Source organism: Oncorhynchus mykiss, chromosome 17, assembly GCF_013265735.2.
Source record: "Oncorhynchus mykiss isolate Arlee chromosome 17, USDA_OmykA_1.1, whole genome shotgun sequence".
Classification (NCBI taxonomy): domain Eukaryota; kingdom Metazoa; phylum Chordata; class Actinopteri; order Salmoniformes; family Salmonidae; genus Oncorhynchus; species Oncorhynchus mykiss.
This window is the reverse complement of record NC_048581.1, coordinates 30,769,994-30,788,244: the sequence shown is the minus strand read 5'-3', so window position 1 is coordinate 30,788,244 and position 18,251 is coordinate 30,769,994. Positions and strand designations below refer to the sequence as shown.

Here is an 18,251-nt window from a genome sequence, read left to right as displayed (position 1 = left end):
TGTATAGTATGGATCTTGTAATATATAGTATAGTATGGATATTGTAATATATACTATAGTATGGATATTGTAATGTATAGTATGGATCTTGTAATATATAGTATAGTATGGATATTGTAATGTATAGTATAGTATGGATCTTGTAATATATAGTATAGTATGGATATTGTAATGTATAGTATAGTATGGATCTTGTAATATATAGTATAGTATGGATATTGTAACATCTGTTGATATTGATATATCTATCCATTGATATAGATGAATTTGAGTGTGTACAGTATATGTTCCCTTATGCTTTTACTGACTGCACACCAACAGAGAGAGAGAGACAGAGAAGGAGAGAGACAGAGAGAAAGAGAGAGAGAAGGAGAGAGACAGGGAGAGAAGGAGAGAGAGAGAGAGAGAGAGAGAGAGAGAGAGCAAGATGAACAGAATGAGAGAGAGAGAGACAGAGGAGGAGAGACAGAGAAAGAGAGAGAGAGAGAGAGAAGGAGAGAGAGAGAGAGAAAGATGAACAGAGAGAGAGAGAGAGAGAAAGATGAACAGAGAGAGAGAGAGACAGAGAGAGGGAGAGAAAGACAGAGAAAGACAGGGAAAGACAGAGAGAGACAGAGAGAGACAGAGGGAGACAAACAGAGATAGACAGAGAGAGAGAGAGATAGAAACGGACAGAGAGAGAGACACAGAGAGAGGCAGAGAGAGAGAGAGCGAGAGAGACAGAGAAAGACAGAAAAGAGCCGTTAAATTCTACAACCATCTAAAAGGAAGCGATTCCCAAACCTTTCATAACAAAGCCATCACCTACAGAGAGATGAACCTGGAGAAGAGTCCCATAAGCAAGCTGGTCATGGGGCTCTGTACACAAACACAAACATACCCCACAAAGCCCCAGAACAGCAGCACAATTAGACCCAACCAAATCATGAGAAAACAAAAAGATAACTACTTGACACATTGGAAAGAATTAACAAAAAAACAGAGCAAACTAGAATGCTATTTGGCCCTAAACAGAGAGTACATAGTGGCAGAATACCTGACCACTGTGACTGACCCAAACTTAAGGAAAGCTTTGACTATGTACAGACTCAGTGAGCATAGCCTTGCCATTGAGAAAGGCCGCCGTAGGCAGACATGGCTCTCAAGAGATGTGCTCACTGCCCACGAAATGAGGTGGAAACTGAGCTGCACTTCCTAACCTCCTGCCCAATGTATGACCATATTAGAGAGACATATTTCCCTCAGATTACACAGATCCACAAAGAATTCGAAAACAAATCAAATTTTGATAAACTCCCATATCTACTGGGTGAAATTCCACAGTGTGCCATCACAGCAGCAATATTTGTGACCTGTTGCCACGAGAAAAGGGCAACCAGTGAAGAACACACACCATTGTAAATACAACCCATATTTATGCTTATTTATTTTCCCTTGTGTCCTTTAACCATTTGTACATTGTTAAAACACTGTATATATATATAATATGACATTTGTAATGTCTTTATTGTTTTGAAACTTCTGTATGTGTAATGTTTACCGTTAATTTTTATTGTTTATTTCACTTTATATATTCACTTTATATATTATTTACCTCACTTGCTTTGGCAATGTTAACACATGTTTCCCATGCCAATAAAGCCCTTGAATTGAATTGAATGGAATTGAAAGATAGAGAGAGAGACAGACAGAGAGATAAACAGACAGAGAGACAGTGAGCGAGAAAAAGAAAGAACAACAGCAGACCCAGAGATATATACACCTGTCCATAATTACCTCCAGCAGGTCAGCCTCCCCATAGCCTCTATCACCAGAATCCCCCAACTAACACCAAGTCAAACTATCAAACCCTTTTTTTATCCTTTCTTCCCCCCTCTCTGTCTTCCCTATTCCTTTCTCTTTACACAGAGCAGACCTTGATGTTTTTCCAATAATTGGCAGCAGAGGTTGCTTTTTCTCTCTCTCTCTCGCTCTCTCTATCTCTCGCTCTCGCTCTCTCTCTCTCTCCTCTCTCTCTCTCTCTCTCTCTATCTCGCGCTCTCTCTCTCTTTTCTGCTTTTCCTCTTCCTTTGGAGAGATGAATAGTTGGCCGGAGATCAGAGGCGGACCCTTGCGCCACTCTAGCCACCACAAAGGGGCGTTGGGGGGGTGGCATGGGGCCAGGTGCTGTACAGCTACATGGACAGGACAGACACACAAGACAGCCAGACAGGACAGCCAGCCAGCCAGCCAGCCAGCCAGCCAGCCAGCCAGCCAGACAGACAGACAGACAGACAGACAGACAGGATAGTCAGACAGCCAGACAGCCAGACAGCCAGACAGCCAGACAGGACAGCCAGACAGGATAGACAGACAGACAGACAGACAGACAGACAGACAGACAGACAGACAGGATAGTCAGACGGACAGACAGCCAGACAGGACAGCCAGACAGGATAGACAGACAGACAGACATGCGGGGGCCACAAGGGTCAATGGCAAAAAAGTGTCTGAGTCATTGCTGAGTCCGGTTTCACATTACTTATACTCTCTCTCTCTCTCTCTCTCTCTCTCTCTCTCTCTCTCTCTCTCTCTCTATCTATCTTTATATCTCTATCTCTTAATCCCTCTCCATCGCTCTCTCTCTATCACTCTTTCTGTTGCTCTCTCTCTGTGTCTCTGTCTCTCTCTCTCTCTCTCTCTCTGTCTTCTGTTTGTACTCTGGAGTCCAGATCAATGGCAGCAGGTTGAAGGTGCAGACTGAAGCATAGACTGAGCTGAGGCCCATGCAGCTATAGGTAAACATCTCTTCCCCATGGAAGAACCCCTGTTTAAATGTTTGAGAACTGGAACACTTCAAATCCCTCTCCCCTCAACAGCCCTTGTTCAAACATATATAAATATATATATATATATATATATATATATATATATATATGCTGTAGCCCCAGTCAGATGTGTGTAAGGCTAGAACAAATAAATTGAGGTTGGGAAGACAGCAAAGCGAGGTAGGTAAAACAAATGAACAAGCCCTCGTAGCCCAAACATATCCAAGACCCCTGTTAGTTTTCAACCCTTTGCATTTGACACGTTTGCAGGAATGTAGTTAGAAGAGGATGGGAAGGAGGCAGAGTGACTATTACTCCCATAGCCTTGATCAAAGACTACTATTCTAGCAACTACTACATAACTGACAGAATATTCACGTTCACAATTATCACTGTTGGCCAACATTTGGTGAAAATAAAGTCTTGATTATGCTAACTTACTCAAAAACATACTCATTCCAATTTAAGGCCTTAAAGGCCCAGTGCAGTCAAAAATGTGTTTTTCTGTGTTTTATATATATTTCCACACTATGAGGTTGGATTAATACTGTGAAATTGTGCAAAGCCCCTTTAGTGTTTTGAGCTGTTTGAAAACCGGCTGAAATTTCATCCTGTTTTGGTGGGATGGAGTTTTGGCCTACCACCCTTGAAACATCGTTACCCATCACTCCACAAAAGCCAAGGGGAACAACTACTTCAAGGTCTCAGAGCGAGTGACATCGAAACGCTGCTAGCGTGCACCACCGCTAACTCGCTAGCCATTTCACATCGGTTACATGGGCAGGGCAAAAGATTTAAGTGCCTTTTGAACGGGTATGGTAGTAGGTGCCAGGCAGACCGGTTCGTGTCAAGAACTACAAACTCTACTGGGTTTTTCACGCTCAACAGTTTCCAGTGTGTACTGTATCAAAAATGGTCCACTACCCAAAGAACATCCAGCCAATGTGACACAACTGTGGGAGTCAACATGGGCGAGTCAACATGGAACACTTTAAACACCTTGTAGAGGCTGTTCTGACGGAGAAAAAGGGGTGCAACTCAATATTAGGAAGGTGTTCTTAATGTTTTGTACACTCAGTGTATTTTATTGTTCAAGACCGTGGTTCCAATTTCAACACACGCACAACTTTTTACATCCCTCCATTGGTCAAAATATTTGGCAAGTGACTCTCACCTGTAATACATTTGGTGTATTTGAAGTACGTTCAGAGCATATTTGGCCCTGTCTGATGACGAGTCCCCTGGTCCTCGTTGCTCATCATGCCATCTGTGGGAAATACTTCCTGTATCCTCTTTCTTTCTCATGGTGTTTCATAAACGTGAGACCTGTAAGGCAGTCATCCACCGTCGTGTTCGTGTTGCTCGTTCTGATATTTCTTAATGTCCTTCTTTGAATTTTCTTGTATTGTGTATTATTTTGTATTGTTAGGTATTACTGCACTGTTGGAGCAAGACACATACTGTAAGTGTTTCACTGCACCTGCGACATCCTCTGCAAAATATGTGTACGCGGCCAATAAAATGTGATTTGATTCGTTCACTGATCCAATTCCTCGGTGCATTTGTTCTCTCTGTGTACTCCTGTTCTGCATCATAAATTCAAAATTTTTCCCCCCTTCCTAAGCATCAAGTCAAAATGTCTGAAATCATTTCAACGTTTTCTTCAGACTGTGGACTAGGCATCCATTTTAGGAGGAGAAAAAAAGGACACCAGCTGTATTTTTTCCCCCCACATGCTGCATGCAGTCATCCGCGAATCCCCTGCTCCAGCCATATGTTTAGCATTATATGTTCTATATGTCAGAGCAGAGAGCAGTCAACAGAGTTATGTTCCTTCTTCCCCGTTGATAGTGAATCACACTCCATGCCCTCTCCTTATGGTTTGTTGTCGTTCCGTACCCATTAAATGCTGAGCTAGCACACATTGCATAGTGTATGTAAAGTATGATAGCACGGAACAGGTGTGCTGATCCAAAGTAAACTTGAAAAGGTAGCCTTGGATTTGGTGTCCTCACTTTTATTCTGAAAACGATACACGAGCCAGTATTATTGGCTGTAGTTGTTTTATTGTGAGGCAATAAAAGTGTTAGCATCCAGTAGCAATGTTAATCCAAAGGTAAACTATGGCTACTAGCATTAAAAGGCTATGCTTAAAACTATGCGTTCACGCAGGTGTTGTTTTGGATAGCATGCTAACTATGCTAATCCAATTAACTACACTAACCAACAGGTGTAGCATTCCATTTTAGCAGGAATCTCTCTGTTTGCTAACGTTGTGCTAGCACAAATGTGGCCTGTTGGCTTAGTGAACGCCTAGAGCACTACCACTATAAAGTTATAATGATTAATAGTCTCATGATCTGAGCCTATTTCTTTGATAAAACATGATCATATTAGGTTACATAATAGGCAGAATGGCTAACATCAAAAGGTTCAGAGTACATGTGACAGGTCAAGAAGCTTATAGGTAGCCCTCTTGGGTGCAAAAGACCTTATGACCAGGTGCTAAATCGTACATTTTTTAAAAACTCAAATGGAAGATAAGAAAATGAGAGACAAAGCCCTTGGGTCTTTGCCCATATGGTTATTGAGGATCAATTTCCCCTCTCTCTCTTCTTATTGCTCTCTCCTCCCCCTCTCCATGGTTGACGTTTTAAGAGGCACATTTTGTGAGGAAGTTCATTTTGACATAGTGTTTGCAGTGGGTGCATAGGTAAAACTCACTCCTGCTGGGGTAAGGCAATATATATTCAACCAAATAAAAGGAAGTTACAGACTTAGTGTGACCACTATGGGAAAAAGTGTTTAGTTCAACCCAGCTAATGGCTCAATTATAACAATATCGCTAATTAGCAAAGAGAAATGCTAACGCTATTAACACAAGGGGGTCGAACTGGTTTGCCTGTTAAGCTTGCATGTTAAAGTTCTGAGTTGTTAGGAAATGATGCTAAGAGAAGTCTCATGTGTTGTTGAGCCATAATAATGGGTTATTATTTCACTTTTATGTGGTCCTCCTACAGAGAAAATAAGCCTGATCTTTGCCTTTGTGGTCGCGCCAACCGTTCACTCCCACCTCCCACACAACATATTATTCCCAGCAACACTGTTCTCTCCAAAGTTTACACACAATAAATAATGATATGCCCAAAGCAGTTAGCAGTTAGCCGGCTCTCAGTTTCCTGGCTGGAGTTGAAATGAAATGGTAATTTTGTACTTGAGGAGGATTTCAAAGGGACGGCGTCCACTTTTCATCTCCGTTACATACCACGAGCTCGCTCGCTCGCCGACACACTCATGCTGGGTTCTGAATAAAAAGGTGGAATTGTACATTTTTCTATGAGTTCCCTCTCCCTTTTCTGTCATATCCCTAAAGACGCTAGAGGTAAAGATGGAGATATCTTCCTCTTTAGATGTTTGTTCTGATGGCCACTTTTTACATAAACATCTTCCCCCATGCGGGACCGATAGACTGATGTGTCATTGTTAAAATATGGTTTCCGCCAGGCATTTGAACAGATAATATTATGCATTTGTTATGAATCTCTTCAAGGGGTCAAAGTTCGTCTTGAGTGCAGTTGCGGGTAGAAAAATATTGTATTCTCTCGCTCCTGCTATTGTTGTATCAAGCTTTTCAGCGAGTCAAAGGATGTTTGTTGAAAAGTTTGTCAAAAGAAGCGTTGACTGACACATCTCATCCTCCCTTACTGATCCCGTAGTGTTTCAGTTTGTGTGTCAAGAAGTTTTACGAATACAAGATCTCCACCTGCCTGACGTTCTTTACAAACCGTTTCCCACCTAACTGCTGCTCATTGTAGTTCTGTATGCAAAACATGATCATCCTAATTACATGCACATGTAATTGATTGCATTACATGTGTGTCTTTTGTCTTAGAGCTACCATGCTGTCCTGCAGAGATGTGGTGAACCTCAAGAAGCAGAAAACACATGGGCCATCGCCCTCCAGCTCTCCTCCAGCTCCCTTCACTACTATAGCAGGTGACAGAGGAAGATGGACAATCAAACAGCACAGACAAGGTGTGGACCCAACGCAACCACACCTACTGACTGAGGCTGCTGAGGGGAGGACGGCTCATAATAATGGCTGGAACAGAGCATATGGAATGGCATCAAACACACGGAAACCATGTGTTTGGTGTATTTGATACCATTCCACCTATTCCGCTCCAGCCATTACCACCAGCCCGTCCTCCCCAATTAAGGTGCCGCCAACCTTCTGTGCAACTTACACACAAGTGCTCATTCAAGCGGTCTCACAATGTAACCGTCAACGTACACAGGCTTGCAACACACAAGAGTCCCCGGTTCGAACCCAGTCAGTCACAATAGCAGCCTGGGAGAATAACGCAGGAGTAATAACCTTTTGGGTATCTGACTGTTCCCCAGTCAGCCTATTTATCACATACCATGCCTAGGCGTTTAGCTCAGCAGGCTAACACAGTCTTCTGGCAAACAGGACTCCTGGGTTTGAACCCAGTCAGTCGCAACAGCAGTCTAGGTAACAATACAGGAGTATTTACAGGTTACCCAGTCAGCCTATAGGTCTGTCTATTCCATCCCATTGATAAGGCGGTTCTGTCACCTTTAAAACAAAGGCTGGGTGAGAAAAGGCCTGGCTGTAGTCTAGTGTCTTCATTATCTCTGGGGATGCATCGCAACGAACACTTGGTGGGTTAAGTGCAGTTGATTAAAAGTCTATATGCACTAGTGAGCAAGGAAACAGGTTGTATTCAAGAAGAGCGAGAGAGAGAGAGAGAGAGAGAGAGAGAGAGAGAGAAGACTTTAGGGACTTGTAGAAAATGTGAGAGAGTGATATTCATGCAAAACTTACATAAAAGCCTTTTACTGCTGTAGATCTTTTTTCCATAGACATATTAATGCACGGACTGAAGACGAACGGTTCAAAATTCCCCTACCGCTTTCAATACTGCATTAAATAAATACTGTATTTTATAGAGGTGGATGTCAATCTCTCCTACCTCCTATATCGTTCAAGGGATTCTCTTAAAGGGGAATGAGACCCAACACTGCATAAAGAATATTGCAGCCTCTAATGTGTGCAAATGACTGTTATCACACAGTTCACTGCATTTAACCACAATACTTACCTTGGTTCAAAGTTCACCTCTAAATTATGAAGTTAGTCTCTGATGTCTGCTTTCACGCTTTGCTGCTTTATTAGCCACAATAATCTCCAATGTAGAAGTGCTTTTAGCTGGATGGGAGGGGAGTAAAAGGGGGGGGGACTATAACCTTCATGCTTTTTGCATAGCGGGTCATGCTTTGTTTCAATTTCCCAGATCAAAGAGCTCAATGCAAATTCCTCCAGCTCCAAACCACCATTTGATGTTCTGGGAGCCAAATTATTGTGGTGATTACCGTTAGACGTACACAACGGTTAGCGCCGGGCCAAACAATCTCCTTGTTGTGTCTTGCAATTAGCTCTGTGACTTTTTAGGCCTAGCTAGCATCTGAGGCACATCCACAATAAGACTGGCTGTTGGGGTTGATAAAGCGATTTGGCTTTGCCGTTCCTTTCATCCTAGCAAAGTCGGGATGTTGCAGGGCTCTTGGTGGGTTCCATATGCATATTCACATCTCCTCCTTCTTTTTCTTCTTCTGGTGACAACAGCACTGCTGTGCTCTGTTTATACTCTGAAGCTAGCGCTACGTGCTATCAGTGTCTTAGAAATAGCATTACAGAACTAGAAAAGGTACATTTCCTAAAACGAAATGTGTGTGCTGCTTCAGTGGATTTCTATTTCTATACTGAACAAAAATATGAACCCAACCTACAACCTTTTCTAAGATTTTACTGAGTTACAGTTCATATAAAGAAATCAGTCAATTGAAATAAATTCATTAGCCCCTAATCTCTGGATTTCACCTGACTGGGAATACAGATATGCATATGTTGGCCACAGATACCTTAAAAAAAGGTAGGAGCATCGATCAGAAAACCAGTCAGTATCTGGTGTGACCACCATTTGCCTCATGCAGCCCAGAACATCTCCTTCGCATTGAGTTGATCAGGCTGTTGATTGTGGCCTGTGGAATGTTGTCCTACCCCTCTTCAATGGCTGTGCAAAGTCGCTGGATATTGGTAGGAACTTGAACACGCTGTCGTACACATCAATCCAGAGCATCCCAAACATGCTCAATGTGTGACATGGCTGGTGAGTATGCAGGCCATGGAAGAACTGGGACATTTTCAGCTTTAGGGAATTGGGTACAGATCCTTGTGACATGGGGCTGTGCATGGCACGGCAATGGGCCTCAGGATCTCTTCACGGTATCTCTGTGTATTCAAATTGCCATCGATAAAATGCAATTGTGTTCGTAGTCAGTAGCTTATGCCTGCCCATACCATAATCCCACCACTACTATGGGGCACTTTGTTCACAACATTGACATCAGCAAACCGCTCGCCCACACGACACCATACACGTGGTCTGCGATTGTGAGGTCAGTTGGACGTACTGCTAAATTCTCTAAAACGATGTTGGAGGAGGCTTATGGTAGAGGAGGAGGCTTATGGAGGAGGTTTATGGTACATTGCGTTCTCTGGCAACAGCTGTTAGACATTCCTGCAATTAGCATACCGATTGCACGCTCCCTCAAAACTTGAGACATTTGTGGCGTTGTGTGTGTGACAAAACTGCATATTTTAGAGTGGCCTTTTATTGTCCCCAGCACAAGGTGGACCTGTGTAATGATCATGCTGTTTAATCAGCTTCTTGATATGCCACACCTGTCAGGTGGATAGATTATCTTGGCAAAAGAAGAAATGCTCACTATAAGGGATGTAAACAGATTTGTGCACAACATTTTTGAGAAATAAGCTTTTTGTGCGTATGGAAAATATTTGATTTCAGATCATGAAACATGAGACCATGACTTTACATGTTGCATTTATATTTTTGTTCAGTGTATGATCTGTTTAAAATACCTTAAAGGGGAAACCTTTTGACCTGTATACAATTGGTGCTCAACCACGTCATATCCTAAGACTTAAAAGACAACTTTTAACATTATACATGATACATACAGGTACATACATACCTTTCACATATACCATTACACATGAAAGTAGTAATCCACCTGACCTTTATTAACTCATACAGTCTCTAGCCGCAAGATACCACATCCTGATACAAAAAAAAAAGATAAGATACAGTAAAATATATATTGATATTGACACACTTATATTTTGGTACTGTTTCATGAGCACAGAGGTCAGAAGTAGGGCCGGCCCTAGCCTTTTGGGGGGTCTCCCCCACCTCAGGAGCAAGACATTTTAGTGCCCCTCTCCCCTTTTGAAGGCAGAGAGAAACAAGTTTACCAGGTTTCAGGTAAGACCCAAGTGCAGACTGTGTTGAAGTAACAATGTTTATAGCAACAACAGGTCAAGGCAGGCGAACGACAGGTCAAGGCAGGCAGGGGTCGATAATCCAGAGGCAGCAGGCTCAGGCAGAGTGGTCAGGCAGGCAGAGTGGTCAGGCAGGCAGAGTGGTCAGGCAGGCGGGCTCAGAGCCAGAACATAGACATGGGTGCGGCAGGTAGCCTAGTGGTTAGAGCGTTGGACTAGTAGCCGAAAGGTTGCAAGGTCAAATTCCAGAGCTGACAAGGTAAATATCTGACGTTCTGCCCCTGAACAAGGCAGTTTTATATTAATCCACTGTTCCTAGGCCGTCATTGAAAATAAGAATTTGTTCTTGCCTAGATAAATAAATGTTTAAAAAAAAAACGTTAGGATGAAATAAAGAGAGACTGGGGAGACTGGTAGAGGTCTACAATTTTTCTTTTTTTTTTCTTTAGATTTTCCCATGATGTCAAGCAGATGCACTGAGTTTTGAAGGTAGGCCTTGAAATACATCCACAGGAACACCTTCAATTGACTCAAATGATGTCAATTAGCCTATCAGAAGCTTCTAAAGACATGACATCATTTTATGGAATTTTCCAAGCTGTTTAAAGGCACAGTCAACTTAGTGTATATAAACTACTGACCCACTGGAATTGTGATACAGTGAATTATAAGTGAAATAATCTGTCTGTAAAATTTTGGGGGAAAAATGACTTGTGTCATGCACAACGTAGATGTCCTAACCGACTTGACAAAACTATAGTTTGTTAACAACTGTATGCCTTTGTGTTCAACCCCATTCAAACCAACACATCAGACCTGAATACACAAAGTCAATAATCAGTGCGTACTTTGCATTCAGACACGTTTGCATATTCACATCATCAGCACCCAAACCATTTGTGAAGCTTTTGACGCTGACATTATCGTTGTTTGGGGTTATTGAAGGCAGCAGCCGGTCGAAAGGATAACTTTGCCTGTGGGAAGGACTGGCACAGAGGATCAAGTTCAGCTGTATTTCTGATAACACTTTGCATTCCGGAGGCACTAGCCCAGCTCTGATGCCTCACTCTTTGATTGTCTCTTTAATGTTCGAAGCCGCTGATGCCTCCTACAGCACAGCCGTGCAGGGGTGGAGGTGAATGAATGGCCAAGGATTACAGCAACCAAAATGGAGATGGATTTCTTCAAAGGTGACAGACACATTGGAGGATGTTGGTTTTTTGTTGTTTCTGAAGGTTTTGTATATGTAACAATGTTGCGAGAGAAAAAAATGCCTGAAGTCTGAATGTGTCACGTACAATTAGCGCCGTGACATAGATATATATGTAGACAACCCGATGATGCTAGCGTCTGATCAAACGTACAGTATGCCCTGTGTGGTCACCTTCCTGGGTGAAGAAATAGAGAATGTTGGCTGACTGAGAGATGACACATAGTCGGTTTGAAGCTCATATCAAAGAGGGGGTAAAGATAGAAATTCAGATTCCATGTGGTCTTTGAGCCTGCTGTCGTAGTGTAGCGGCCTACACTTAATTCAAGCCAGCAAACTGAAGTTTCGAAACCTGGCTATTTTATTTCCACCATTTTGAGTCTTCTCTGTTTCTCTGTGAGCAAGGTGTCTTTGTGGCGACCTCAACAAAGAAGCGCCGGATTAGCCACGGAGAAAGAGCCTTGGAAACGCTCCTTTTTTGTGTATTTCCGAGCAGAAATGTAACAGTATTAGATCGACTTTAATTACACAGACTCGCGGATGGGCCTCTTTTCTCTCCGTGGTGAAAACGCTTAGCGTTTGTTGTCGTTTCAAGGCTCTCAAAAGGATGTGTTGGCATGTGCTGGGCCCTGGCAGAGGAAGCAGAAGGGGGAGCATTGAACTGTTATTGTTTGAAAAGCGTGTAAGCGGCCTTCACAACGGCACAGCCACATCCACGAAACGGGCAAGAAAAAAAAGAGAAAACCCTCTTGACAGACGGCTTAACAGGCGAAACCGAATTTTGTCTTTTGCCGGCTAGACGTCAGATGCCTTGCCAATGAGAGAGAGCGAAAGCACACCACAAAATCTCTCTCCCGCGTCTTTCTCGCCCTCTCTTTTCTCCTCCGCTTTAAGTCGGTTTGGTAAATGCAAACATCAAAGGACAAAACACTTCGAAATGTACATTGTTGTTCCAGTAACCACATAAAAAAAGGAGAGAGGAGTGAGGAGACTGGGATTTTTTTCCCTTCCAGACAGAAATAGGCAGCTACGGAGGATTTGGTTTGAAATGGGGAAAGATTGACTCTTTTATCTCTTCATTTCAAGGGTCTTCCTCTTCTTTCTATCCACCTTTCTGATCCTAACACCTGACCAGCTCTGCTACAAAGCGAGAGGCCTCCTGTATGTTGTGTGCTAATCTTCCACAAACAGAGGAGATGATGTGAGCAGAAAAAGGGCCACAGGGCCTGTTAGGAGGAGGTTTATATTAGTTTCAACTAGTCATCCTCCTGACTCATTGTCATTAAACGAGCTCTGCGATGGGAGTTAAACTTAGAGGCACTCTTCTAGCTCTCTACAGCTCTACGGGCCGCAGACATTCCACACGTGTTGTAAAGAGGTCTCCGCTGCTAACCTAACAAAACAGCCCCAACTTGTGCTTCTACTTAACAGAGGGCTTTAGCAGAGCTCACCTTATCTTTACACAAGGACCACCCAGGAGTGACAAATCAGTTCTCACCTTCAGTCGTCGGGTGTGTACACGTGTGTGGCCTAGGGTATGTACAAGCTCGTGTGTGCGTGCCTAAACAACTGCAAGTGTGTATGAGTGTGTGTGTGTGTCCCTAAGTAACTGCAAGCTTATGGAGTACGTGTGTGTCTGCATGTGTTTTATTTGTGTTACTGTCTACCTCCCACCATCTGGGACCTGTTTGGAGAGATTCTCTGTAAAACCCACAGTCACGCTGAGGAAGGATTACCACTGTGAAAGCAGCACCTGGAAGAAACTCTGCTCTCCTCTCTTCTCCTTGGCTCCTTCAGATGCTCAAAGAGGTTCTGGGTTCTCTGCTGGAGGCACAGGATTTGTGCCTGACCTACATGGGAGTCCTGGTGCGCTGTATCCTTCCATAAAAGCTACAAGACAACATCTACCTAGCCAGTTTTTCCCGTACCACCAAGATAGATGCAAGTGTGGAATATACTATTGTTGCGGTCTATTGGACATTTCTTGAACATTGAGTGACTTTTTAGATTGCTAGTGTTGTAATCCTACACAAGGCCCATTTTGTCTTGACCAACTGACCTGACCAAGAAAAACACTGGGCCCTACAGATTTAGGATCTTCATTTGAGCCAGTTTGCTACAGCAGGACAATAATCTTGCAGCAACAGGAAAAGTGAATTATTATGTGGATTATAAAAGGATTGGCTTTCCGTTGTAAATCATGCAGTGCTTTATGTCAAGATCGCAGATTTTAGAGAAACAACAAATGTCGGCTGAAATCTTAATTTATTGTTAATATAACTGCACTATCCAATTTACAGTAGCTATTACTGCGGGGATAAAATGCCATGCTATTGTTTGAGGAGAGCTCCGAACATCGAAACACTTTTTTCAACGCAATAGGTTTGATAAATTCACCTCTGAAGGTGAAATGTGTACTTACATTCTGAAATCTTGCTCTGATGTATCATCCAAAGAGTCCCAGAGATAACATGAATTGTCGTTTTGTTAGATAAAATCCTTTTTCATATCCTAAAAAGGTTCATATAGCACGCACAATCGATTTTGAATTTAGACTCGTTCAATTCGCAAAGAAAGGAATCTGTGAAATTCTCACCCCAAACGTTGTTTGAACGAGTCAAATCACGTTCGTATCTATTCCGAAAGAAATCGTAGAAGGTAACAAGACTTCACTGTTTCATTCGGAGTGTAGTATATCCTATAGGACACCATGTTTGGTCAGAGAGTGATGCCTTCATGGCACGCCGATGATGCGGGCGGCCATCACTTGAACGACTGTATCTTTGTCAAATAAGCACTGGGGTCGGGGTCAAACAAAGCTAGCTAGATAGGCAATGAGCTGGGCTTTACGGGAGTATCCGGAAACCATGTATATGTCATAAAATGTAGGTAATAACCTTGTACGACAGCATGCCTTTTCATTTTGGACAAAAATTATAAGGATATTCAAAGTTATGAAGTTATGAAAACTGGTTGTTTTGCAAATGTTGAACTTATTATATGACTACTAATACTTGGTGGAACAATAAATCAAAGTCCAAGTATACAGATTTGACGATATTCTTGCAGAAAAATGGAATATGAATGTGAATGTCTGCTTCACGATTTGCCCAAATGTACCTGGGGACTTCACACTAAGAGTCTTGTGGGTCAGTCATTCTTCAAGTTATCCAGCTGAAACTTTGCACATACACTGCTGCCATCTTGTGGACACTATCGGAATTACAACAAGAGTGATGGCTAGAACTATGATCTTTCTCTTGCATTTCAAAGAAGGTGGTAGAAAAAGACCAGTTGGTTTTTTATTTGTATTTTCTTCTACCAGATCTATGGTGTTATATTCTCCTACATTCAATTCACATTTCCACAAACATCAAAGTGTTTCCTTTCAAATGTTACCATGAATATGCATATCCTTGCTTCAGGACCTGAGCTAGAGGCAGTTAGATTTGCGTATATCATTTAGGCAGAAATTGAAAAAAAGCGGTTTAAGTGGAAATTACTAACTTCAGAAGCCTTTTTAAACCTCAAATACAGTACAAGTTTTAAATGCAACAGGGTGATCAAATTTAGATCCTACATCTGTAGTTATAGGTCATAACTTGGTGCCCTGAGCTTTTTCCTGGTCAGGTCATATAGTCAGGAAAAACTCCAGGCCAAACTCCAACTGTGATTGTCCCAAGAAATCCTGCTCTACTGGATGGAGGAACCATGGTTGAGTTTGAGGACGGAGGGGGAGCTGTGTTCGTGTTGCCTGGCCTTGCTTGGGGTGTCGCCTCTGGGGCTGTGGCCTCTCCATGGTGGGTGGTGGATAGGGTGACCGCAGTGTGGCCTGGCATCTAGCGCTGTGTGCTGTAAGAATGTGCTGAGTTATGCAGAGTTCCTGACTAACCCACACGGCTGGCTTATCGGACACCACCACGCTACGGTTCAAAGGCAGGAGCCGGGCCTCTCTCTGATCCATGTCTGAAACATGTCTGTGTGTGTGTGCGTGCATGCATGCACGTGTATCTTTGTTTGTCCATGTATGTACAAACATGTCTACTCCTCTTTGGACACACTGTCTCCACACTGTCTCCACTATCATGTTACACTGTTTCCACACTGTCTCCACTATCATCTACCACTGTCTCCACTAACCTGTACCACTGTCTCCACTAGCATGTACCACTGTCTCCACACTGTCTCCACTATCATGTACCACTGTCATGTACCACAATCATGTACCTTAACTCCTACCCCCCTCCATTACCCCTACCCCTCTGCCATCTTCCTCTCCGCAATTCCCCTCCACCCCCAGCCCTGTCCTGCTTAATAACCTCTGTGGTGTCTGATGTTGTCAGGGAGGTGACATCATCTGTCACAACGAGTCCACTGCCTCCTCCAGTTCTACTGTGTACTGTTAGAGTCAATGTCACTGTGTACTGTAAGAGTCAATGGGCCGCGTTGTTCTCTACTCCCTGACATTGGTATGGCACGCTCCTACTGTCATAATGAAAGAGAGAGGAGCATTGTGTGTCTGAAGTCATTATAGTCCCAGTTCATCTGAAGGGAAGCTTGACTGATGTTACTGTTAGCTCTCTGGATACTGTGTAGGAGGAAGGTGTGTGTTTGAGGCTTATATTAGATAGAATGTACAGAGTTCTAACTTCAAATGTACTGTTTTAACGGTACAATGTATGTGCAATACAGTACAAATGTGTGTGTGTGTATGTGTGTATTTTTTGTTTTACTATCCTTGGGGGACCAGAAGTCCTCACAAGGGTAGTAAAACAAGGAAAATTAGGACAAGTGGGGAAATTTGCCAGTACCCACAAGGAAAAAGGCTAGTTTAGTTTTAGAATTAGAATTAGGGTTGGGGTTAGGAAAACAGTTTTTTGAATGAGAATCAATTGTTCGGTCCCCACATGGATAGTAAAACAAACGTCTGTGTGTGTGTGTGTGTGTGTTTGTGTGCGCGCGTGCAAGTGGCTGCCCATGTGTGTCGGCAGAGAGTTAAAAATCAGTGTGGAATTCAGTCTTTCCTGCGGGCCCATTTTTATGGAGCAACCTTGTTTGTGTTGTCTCAATGAACTTGCTCTATTTTCGTTATTAGTACGGGCCATGATTAGATCTTCACAGTAGCTAGAACAACCTCGCGCAATTAAGGCTTTACTCATAGAGCAAAATAACCTTTGAAGATGGTAGACAAAACAGCTGAATCCTTGAATAAGGCAGTTACCCTTAAATCTATGTCATCTAGGTTATTGCGTCCGCTGTTATTCTTTCAAGCTAATTCAGTTGAAGGAGGCATCCTAATCTGTTTGTTTTTGACACATAAAAGACCTTAGTAATCAATCCAGCGGGCATAGCAGATAGTGGGACAATGTTGTGAAACTTCTGTCCCTGACCTTTGCATTGTCTCTTGTTCACTCATCTCCACTGCAGATAATAAAGGTGTCCATAGAATCAAATTATAGGGATTGTAGACACATACTTTGAGACACTTTCCTCAGGAATTTACCATTAGGTGTCGCACATCCTTATTGAAGAGAAAATAATTCCCCCTCCCTTGCCAGGAAAGATTCCCACCTACTTTCATTCCATATGGAGATAGTCCTAATTTCCCTTCCTTTACCTCAAATCGAACTCTTTAGAAGTCAAACCCGCCTTTTTTCGCTGCGTTTTCCTCATGTGATTGAGCTCTTTTGTGCTCTTCTGTAGCGATGCAAACGTTGGGAGCAATGTGACCTCTTGATATCCCAGAGAGAGGTGTCTTGACGAGGTTTTGTTACGTTCTCCTGTTTCTGAGAGTGAGCACATTCTCCTCTGCGGGTTCATTAGCATACATCAAGCTCCTGTCGTCAAACCGCAAACTTAATTTGAATCTTCGTTCGGGAACGGTGTCTTTCAGCAGGCAGCTGTCAGACACATCAACCACACGACACATGGCAGAGAAGGAGGAGGAGAAGTTAAATCGAAGTACACTCTCAAAGGCTATATTTAGATGACATGTCACTTTCTTTTTTCAAGAGAAGAAGCTCTTTCGAAGTAGTCAATACGGAGTGCTTTATCAGGAACCAAAGAACAATTGGAAGAGATTAAGCGATTTTCAATTTTTTTTGCTTGAAAAACAAAAAAGTGAGATTGTTCCCAAGTAGACAGGAGCGTTTAAGGGCCTCGCGTTTTGAGCCGCCCATCAGTCAAGGAGAAATGAGCAGCACCTCCCGATGTGGCGTCTGATCGTTAGGTGTCCTCAAAGTGTCTCAAATTATCTTTGTTATCGCTGAGCGTGTCGATTAAAGAGACGAATATCATTTATTCATCTCTGCCATTGAGGGAAAGAAAAGGATTCAAGAGTTTGTGTTTCATTTCCGTCAAATTCAGGGGTACCTTGATGAAGTCAGCTTTCTTTGTCAAGCTGTGTGGTGAGATGAGGCTGAGAGCTGTGGCCCATTTGAAAATGTATATTTTGGGGGTAGGGGGAACTTTGAACGGTTTTTGGAAAGATAAGCGCTATTTAAACTTTTTTTGTGGAACTTTGATTTGTAGGGCAGCGATACTGAGAAGAAAATACTACTAAAATACTGCTCCACTGTTTGTAGAGCGGATGAAGCACGCTAACACACAACAACAACAACAACTAAAAATGACCTTGTAGTGTAAGTGTAAGTGTGTATATGTAAATGTAAAATAGATTTCAGTGACGTGGACATTGTGGAAGAGTCAGCATACAATGGATGGGTCTGGTTATCCTTTCAGTGTGGGACAAAAACATATTCATTTCTACCCCCCTTTTTGTGTGTGAAGTCTGGTTCTTTAGTATCCTTGACAGTCTCAGTTCCATATGTTCCGACCGTTTACATTT

General features: G+C 42.7%; 1 protein-coding gene across 1 annotated transcript in view; it reads left to right on the top strand.

The window, feature by feature from the left end:
- The first annotated feature begins 6,691 nt into the window (after nucleotides 1-6,691).
- LOC110493700 (axin-2) overlaps nucleotides 6,692-18,251 on the top strand; it is a 50,477-nt gene continuing 38,917 nt past the window's right edge. The window contains exon 1 of the mRNA XM_036949694.1: nucleotides 6,692-6,842. The gene's annotated coding sequence lies outside the window, so the exon portion shown is untranslated. The remainder of the gene's footprint in view (nucleotides 6,843-18,251) is intronic.